General features: G+C 28.1%; 1 pseudogene; it reads right to left on the bottom strand.

Moving 5' to 3' along the window:
• Nucleotides 1-8,260: 8,260 nt before the first annotated feature.
• On the bottom strand, nucleotides 8,261-9,067 carry LOC111887241 (probable protein S-acyltransferase 15; annotated as a pseudogene).
• Between the last annotated feature and the right edge of the window lie 595 nt (nucleotides 9,068-9,662).

The following is a 9,662-nucleotide window of genomic DNA, read 5'->3' as shown; positions in this document are numbered from 1 at the left end:
TTAAAATTTGAAATTTGAAATTTGAAATTTAAAATAAAGAATCAATAGTTTGACAAATGATATGACATTAATTAGAAGATCAAATAAAATGACATCATTTATCCCTATCCCATTTATACTTATCTCTACCCCTAATGTTTATTTTTAATAATTAGATTATGATGACATATTTGTTATTAATTAATATTACTTTTAATAATTAGGTTATGATGATATACTTCTACTAACATATTTACAATTAATTATTTATAAATTCTATTTACTAAAATATTATTTATTTCATTTATTAAATAGATAATTTATAATACTATTTTTATATAAGATGTGTAAATAATTTTATTCAATTTTTTTTAAAAAAAAGTTAAATCACGACACAACTATAATAAAAAAAAAATTTTAACGCATCAAATAATTAAAAAAGTTCAAATATAAAAAAATATTTTGACGCAAAAAATAATAAAAAAGTTCAAATACATTCACACTTAATCTTTAATATGTATCCATGGTGTTTCAAAAGTACGAGACCTAAGTTGATTGTATAAATCAAAACGTGGCCAATACATAGTTTGCCATGTAGAGGCATGCAGACTTTTATGGCATTCAAATATGCTGTGGTAGGAGGCATTGGGTAATTTCTTTTTAAAAACACCGACATATAATGATTACTGTTTACAAGTGCCAACGTAATGGCTCGGTGGGGTTGGACTCTTCGGGACCTCTCCAAAGAGGGAAGCATGTCGTAGATTGTTCGTGGCTTAAACAATGAACGATCACAACAAACTTGTTGGCAATCAAGTAACAGTCAAAGGCATATGCAACCAATGTTTCTGGAAAGGTGTAGGTGACTAATACCAATGTAATGACTAGTATATCTCATTGAACTCGTCAGTAAAAACTCTATGGTATGCGTAATATTGACTCTCTAACTCTTTAAGCAATTGTTTTCGAATATAAAACCATTGGTTTCACTATACCCTAAACAAACAGCTATCGCTCAAAACCCACACTTTCCATCACCTTCTACATCATGTATAGCATCGATATAATCTTGAAATATATCTGTAATACCATTCATTTGGAATGGATAATGCCTTTGGGGTTTATCATTTATGTCAATCCCAAACAAAAATCTATGCCTTTGGGGTTCATCATTTAAGTCAATCTCACACGAAAAGTTATGCCTTTCATGTTCTTTATTTAAATCCACCCTATTAAACTCGGATGTGGTTGAGAAGTTGCATCTACGAGGAGCATGATTTGGAGGATTGACTTTCTTTTTCTGTTGTTTCTTCACAGTTGGTCATCTACGCATATTCTTTTTGAATTGTAGGTTCTCCAACATCATTTTTATGTGGATCATATCTAGCTTTCTCTTATAAAACATTTTTCCCGGCTTTTGATTGTTTGTTGAAGTTTTCTTTAAATTTATGCACTACATCATCACAATTAATATCGCCGTCTACTACAAACGTCGTATTTGAAATATCAAGCTTCCTCCAAAATATATTTATTGAATCGAAGGGTATATTTCTCCTGCATTGAAATATAAAATAATTATTTATCTAATATTTAAAAATCTATTTGTATGTTGTAGTTGAACATACTAACCTGAAATCGAGTAGAAAGAAAGCATGCAAGCACATGGTAACCCACAACTATTACGAAGTTTGCAACCACAATTTGAGGAGTCTAACATTAAATCACCCAACCTTTGGATCTCTCCTAATATTATATCTAAAGCTTCATTTTAAACATGGCCCCACATCAATTGGAAACACGACAAGTTGTGGTGATTGCACGAATTTATCGAGATTAGAATTTGAAGAGTTTAAAATTTTCTTTTAACTTTGAATGTTGACTCTCGGCTCTATTGGTCGTGTTGTTTCCAAAATTGAGATGCTGATCAACCCAAACAGACATAAACATTTCTTTGTACTTGTTTAACCATGTATCATCTATGTATCTCATAACATATGTGAAGTAAAATAAATGAACAAATAAGTACATAAACAGTAATATGAAGGTTATGATTTAGAGATATAGTTAATAAAAAAGCTTACGTGGATAATTTATCAACATTGATTGTAGTCGTTTGTAGTTTTTTGTGTATGCCGTCAATGTTGGAGACTCAACTACTAATTTCCATAGTATTCTAAAAGAGTCACGGTTGTCATCCAATGTGATAATCTTGTTGGAATTTTTTAAAATGTTTTGCTCAATATGCCATCTACAAAGTAACCGTGCCGCATTCGGAAACACTATTTCACATGCATTGATAAGTGCCAACTCTCTGTCTATGATTATTACACTTGCGTGCATACACTTATTGAGTATTGACTTTACACAGTTTAACACCCAAGTATAGTTGGCCTCCTTTCCTCTATGTATAAAGGCAAAACCTTCAAAGAATGTCTTTCGAGTTGAGGTCATACCAACAACTTCTACAAGCGGCTTATTATATTTGTTTATTTTTTAAGTGGCGTCTATCATCAACACATATGGAAATGCACGCCATATCTTCCAAGACGTTGGATGGACAAAAAATAGATTCTACAACTTATTTGAATCTCATGTAGTAAGCTCATACAAATAATTATTGGTGTGAAAAATGGACATGAGAACATGCATTGGAGTTTTTCCTGCTTGCTCGCGTTTGTGAATCTTTTGTTGTGCGTTATATATTTTTGAGCTACCAACACATTATTTTCGTTTTGTGCCTTCAAGGTTGACAAAAAATCATGTGGCGCCGAGTTCTTTTTTATTAGATCTTCCACCACACAAGTATCGTCAACATATAACCGTTTTACATACGGATGGTCCTCCATATGTTGTGCAAGTGGATGATTATGATCATCACATATTACCCTTAGCATCCATTTATTATGTTCTTTTGAATACTTTCCTTCCGGTTCAAATTTACAATTAGAAGTTGCTCTAATCTTGTTAGTAGCTTTATATTCACCCCACAATCACACATAAGTATGACTTTATACACGAAGCCGTTTACATATGCCTTTGATCTTTTGTTGATAATGTCATATCCTAGAGAGCGTGTTTTGTTTTGTGTCCACTCAAGCAATTCCTCACGAGACTTGAACATCTAAAATTGAATTTTAAGTGATTTAGTTTATATGAAAAATATAAAACTTCATAATATGGTAGAAGTATATAACCTGTTTGGTGGAAAATGTTGATTTCTTGATAGAAGTATCTTCATCTCGAGCAAATACGTTGATTCAAAATAACTTAAACATGTCTATATAAAAAATACCAAATAATTTAATATTTTTAAAATTAAAAAAACATGTATTAAGAAAAATTAATTATGTACAATTTTTAAAGTTTATGTAATCAATTAAAAAACACCAAAAATTAATTATGTACCATTTTTAAAGTTTATGTAATCTATTAAAAAAAACTATTACATAATTTTATGATAAAAAATCGATGTTATTTTGTTTATATATATATATATATATATATATATATATATATATATATATATATATATATATATATATATATATATATATGGTTATGTTATTTTGTTTTCATTATTTATTGTGTGCATGTATCATTGATTCTGGACCAATCATTTTGGTTATTTTAAGAAAGTAATTAATGCATATTACATGTTGAAGATATAATGGGTATTAATTACATCTTCAGCATTTAATATGCATTAATTAGTTTCTTAAAATAACTAAAAGGATTGGTCCAGAATCAATCATACAGGCACACAATAGATAGTGAAAACATTTGAACCTAACTCTCTCTCTCTCTCTCTCTCTCTCTCTCTATATATATATATATATATATATATATATATATATATATATATATATATATATATATATATGCAGAAACTATATAAATATAAGGGTAAACAATATCATATTTAAAAACAAAGAGGTTATTAATGTAAATTTATAAGGTATAAAGTTCTTAGTTTGTGTTAACCCTAGCTCTAAAAACGCACCAGCAAGAGAGAAATAGAGCAGCAATTTCTGGCGGTCAGCGATTTCTGGCGGACCGCACGAGATTTCCGTCGACCTTCACCTTCAAGTGAGCATCACGTGTTTTTGGCAATACTTCAGTTGAGTTCATGAGTTTTCCGGCAACACTTTAGTCGACTACACACGTTTTTTGACGCTAAATGTTGCAAAAATGGCGGTGGTCAATGTGTCTCTGACGTTTCAGTCGCTATTTCTCCGATGTTTCACTCGAGTTTAGCATGATTCCCTCTCCTTCACTTGAGCTCAACGTGTTTTGAGTCGAGTTTAACATGTTTTCCAACGACGCTTCTAACGTTTCAGACGCGTCTCCGATGTTTTGGACTATCTGTTTTCCGTTCCTCATTTCTCAGTTGCTATTTTTTTTTGTTTCTCTCTTCTCCGGCAAAGATGGCACTGTTACTCGTGGCAATATATCGTCGGCCGCCGGCAGTGGTTGAGGATAATGGTTCCGGGATGGCTTTCTATTAATAGATTTTTTAATACTCCCTCCGTCCCAAAATTATAGTCCATCTTTCCTTTTTGGTTTGTCCCAAAATAATAGTCCACTTCTAAAAATAAATAACATTTTAACATAATACCCTCTCATTATTACTTAACAAACTAAGCATTTAATGGGACATTAAAGGCAAAGTAAGAACAAAACTGTCATTTTATTAAATAAAGTTAGTGGTAATTAATGTTTTTTCTTAATCTGTGTGTTTTTTGTCTGTGGACAATAATATTGGGACGGAGGGAGTATTTGTTAATATGTTACTTAATCTTACTTATTTTACTTGTTTATATACATGTATTTTAATTTAGTGTGAGATTAAGTGGATTAACAATGTGTTTTATACAATGTAATTGTTGGTTCCAACATTAACATTGTATTATTTTTAGAAGTGAAACTCATTTTTCGAAAATAAACATAGTCTTCTATGGAAAAAAAAGCTGAAAATACTGAGATTATTAAGAACATTGCTTTTCACGTAACCGTTTACATTTATTGGCTAATAAATCTGAAATTTTCAAAAGCTGCAATAAATAAATGTCAACCACAAAAAAATAATGATTAAGAGGGTAGGATTAGTGAAGGTGGGGTAGAAATAACAATAGCTAATAAATTTGACTCATGGTAAAAATAGAATAAACATATTTTTTATTAGAATATATATATATATATATATATATATATATATATATATATATATATATATATATATATATATATATATATATATATATATATATATATATATATATATATATATATATATATGGTCCGGCTCCGATGATAACTTAAAAAATCGTGAGGACTGCGAGCATAATTTTTCACCACCCACTTCGTCAATGGTACAAATGTCAACCATAAACCTTTTTTTTCTTTTTTTTTTTTTTTTGCATTCGACGCATGTCCGTGATAATTAATATAGATTCAATGATTTAATTACGTGCGACGAACGATAATGGAATGTCATTTAATTGTGTTTTATTATTTATTTTTGTTAGCTTTCGTTTTATTTTTTCTTAATCCAATTTAATAAAATATATGTACTTGGTTTTAGTTTTTTTTTTTTGTTTATTTATAAATTTATAAATTTTTATTTTTTATTTTTTATTTTTTAATGTCTTTACTTGATACTTGAAGATACTATTGTTTTTGTTTATTATTTTATTTTTTTTAATATTCTGTTATCTTCTAAGCTAAATATCGATTTGAGTTTTTAGTGTTTAACAAATATAAAAGTTTTAAATAAGAAAAATATTAGGGATCATAATATTTTTCATTCATACTATTTTTCAGTTTTATTATTTTTAGATAATAAAATTTTGAATCCAATTGTTTTGGATCATTATATATTTTGAATGAAGAATCATAAAATATTTGCATCAAAAATATTTTTAGATCAAAACAAAATTAAGGATCATAAATATGTTGAATCAAAACTTTTTTTTGGATCATAAATATTTTGAGTCATCTAATATTCGATCATATTATATTGAACGTTAAAAAAAGTATAATCATTTAAAATAAAGTTTGGTATCTAAACAACCTTATTTTTGAAAATTTATTTTCAAAAAGTTTATAATATATAATATTTTTATAAACCTTATAAATCAATTTTAATTTGATAAACGAAAATTATATCGTCTTAATTTTTATAAAAAAATATATCGTTTAAACAAAACGTTTATATCCTTATTAATATACACTTTTTTTTTTAAATTTGTTTTACAGACTTACTAACATAGTTTTACAAGAAACTCTATCATTTGCTTTTTCGAATTTCGATAGAAAAAAACCCATTATAGTTTGTAAAAACTAATATTTATTAAAAATAAAAAAATAAACACATCGAAAACTTATTTTTGAAAAATTCTTTTAACAAAGTCACTAGTATATAAACTCAATAGAAGTATTCCTTAAATTTTTATAATTTTTTAGAATTGTTTTCTTGGTTTTTTTATAAAAAAATAAAATTTTTTTGAAATTTTAATAATTGCACACATTTTGTTGAGAATTAAATTATAATAATTATGATTTTTTTAGATTTTTTTTTTCAAAAACAAAGTTATGGGAAAAAGTATATATGGAAAAAAAAACCACCTGAGTTTTAGGTGCGTTTGAGGTTGGATTGATCGGATCGGACCGACCAGGATTTCTTTTCCCAAATTACCCACCAAACTTAGGATTTATGTTGTTAAACTGTCAATTACTCTTTTACCCACCAAACTTAAAAATCGGTCCCTATTTTTTGAGATATTACATAAATAAACCTTTGGTTTTTAAAGCTTATTTAAGTTTGGCATATTAAATCTTAACCATTGTTTTTCATCAATAAACGACCAAAATTTGTCCTCATAGTCTCCACCAATTTTTGAGTTGTTACACGATCCTAATTCTCTCTCTCTTTCTTTTTTTTTTTTTTTTTTGTTCTCTCTCTCTCTCTCTCTCTATATATATATATATATATATATATATATATATATATATATATATATATATATATATATAGAGAGAGAGAGAGAGAGAGAGAGGGCTTAATTGAGAAAAAAAATACTAAAAACGAAGGAATAAATCTAGGTCACTCATTTCAAATATGTCGTTTAAGCACTCCAACATATTGGCCGACGGAACAGATCATATATATATATATATATATATATATATATATATATATATATATATATATATATATATATATATATATATATATTATTTTGTTTTTACTAACTATTGTGTGCTAGAATGCACAAATCTGGACCAACGGATGAAATTTATCAATGGACATGATTTGAAAGTGTATGATATTACAATGGGATAGCATGTACCATATAATCATACAAATTTTAGCAAAAGAGTATTTTGGACATATAACTGCAATTATAAAAGGAAATTTTCGGATATTTATGGATAATTAATTCTCCTAATTTTAAAAATATGAATTTTTTTAATTAATTCAGTTTTAATTCTAACATAATTTGTAAACATAACTGATTTTATTCTGTCAGAATATTTTTTTATTTAGAATGATGTTCTTTCAGAATTTTATTCTATTAGAATATTATTGAAGAATAACAAAGTTCTTGAATCCGAGGTTGAAAAATAACAACATTCTAATATATTCTTATACATCCAAACTTAAATACAAATTCATACATATTCTTACAGACTAAAATTCTTATACATTTTAATATAATTATACATATTCTAAAAAAATACTAACAAAAATGAATAAATTTTTTAAAAAATAACAACATTATTAAAATGTGAGTATGATCAAACTTTATTCATTCTTCAAGTTATTCCTATTAGGTCTTCAACACATTCTTCCAGCCATTCCTATCACAAATACAACAAAAACTAATAATGCTTAAAAACATGTTGCTTGCAATTAACTATCACTTTATATATTCTGATAGAATACATAGAATACCTAGAATACTTTAAAAATGATACATTATATATTTTGGCAGAATATATTCTGACAAAATATCTAGAATATATTCTTACAGAATACCTAGAATACATTAAAAAGGATCGTATTTACTGCTAATATAATTTTAGATTCCAAATACAAAATAACAAAGGGAGAGTAAAAATTGGAATTCAAAATCACAAATTGAACCAAAATAATAGACAAACAAATTACTTACCTTTTTAAACAATTTTCTAGAACAAGATGAGTAGCTTTCACCAATCTATATTAGCATATGATATTAAGCCTTTACTATGTTGGTATATGAAATCAAACAAAATTAATTCAGTTGTTTATCCATGTGCAATGATGATCCTAAACAAAAGTTAAAGAATGAGAAGATAACAGGATGAAAAAAAATTTGACTTTTAGGTCAAAACATAGATTATGTTATTGTGATTTCAATCTTTCATAACCATTTTTAAGACACACCTTCTGCAAACTCGACAAAATCAAGTCGATATGAAGTATTTATTTGGTTGAATTCCTTGTGATTTTAATTAGGTAGAAAGTATTCTAACAAGTATTCTACAACAATAAAACTAATTGGGATAGTTCAATGTATTCATATATGACTCGTTATCATGAACAAAGTTTTTAACCTTGATCATCACCCTTTGGGTCAATTTAAACACAAATAATCACCGAATTCAATTAACATAAGCTGTTCTAAAGAGAAAACCGATATGGGTCTGATCAAAATATGTATGAAGAATTCGAAGGGGATATGAATAAAACGTGAATCTTACAACGTCTCTTGATTCTTAATCTGAGCCATCATTGTCCTCAATATCAGGGAAATACCCATATGGGACACCACCAGGATCAGTGAGAATGGAGACGAAAAACGAGAAAAGAGTGAACGCTACCAACGAAGTGAAGATCACGGCGTTTATCCAACCTGCTGAGCTCTGTAACCCTAACCAATCATCAAGAAATACGAAAACCGTACCATAATAGACCATTTCCATTAGTACCAAAACTGATAGAATAGGGAACGATACAAATCTTCTCCATTTCAACTCGCTTGATTGCTTGATTTTGGGGAAGATTAGAGGGTTGAGTCGGAATGGGTTTTCGATCGAAGGCCCAGGAAAGTGAGTGACGCGAATTCCGTTTCCATTCAAGATGCCCTTTGCCTGTTAAAATGAAAGAAGAAATTTTGTAATCGGGTAGTTGAGGAGGAAGATAGATGCGCTGATCGAAATCAATTTAGGGCTAATGTTCTATATTTATCTTTGCTTCTTGCGTGATATAAGGAATTGTTGTTAATCAACCATAATTAACTATGCAAAGATTACTATAATACCCTTAAATGATTTATTTAATGATTTATTTTTTCCTAATTTCCTATTGGTGCAATCATGCACACAATAGTTGCTAAAAAAATTTGAACCTAGCTCTCTCTCTCTCTCTCTCTATATATATATATATATATATATATATATATATATATATATATATATATATATATATATATATGAATATGGAAACGGTGGTTGGTGGAGGTGATTGGTGAAGGAAGTGGTGGTGGTGGCGGAAGGGAGGCGGTGATTCATATATGAATATACTTACATTTATATTCATTTATGAATATTACCCATCCTCCGTCGTGTTGGTATGGCGGTGTCTTTTGCAGCAAAAATGAATGATTGGTTGTGAATGATTTATTCATTCACGACCTTTA

The sequence above is a fragment of the Lactuca sativa genome, chromosome 5, assembly GCF_002870075.4.
Source record: "Lactuca sativa cultivar Salinas chromosome 5, Lsat_Salinas_v11, whole genome shotgun sequence".
In the NCBI taxonomy this organism is placed as follows: Eukaryota; Viridiplantae; Streptophyta; class Magnoliopsida; order Asterales; family Asteraceae; genus Lactuca; species Lactuca sativa.
The sequence above is the reverse complement of the archived record's forward strand: the minus strand, read 5'-3'. Positions and strand labels throughout refer to the sequence as shown.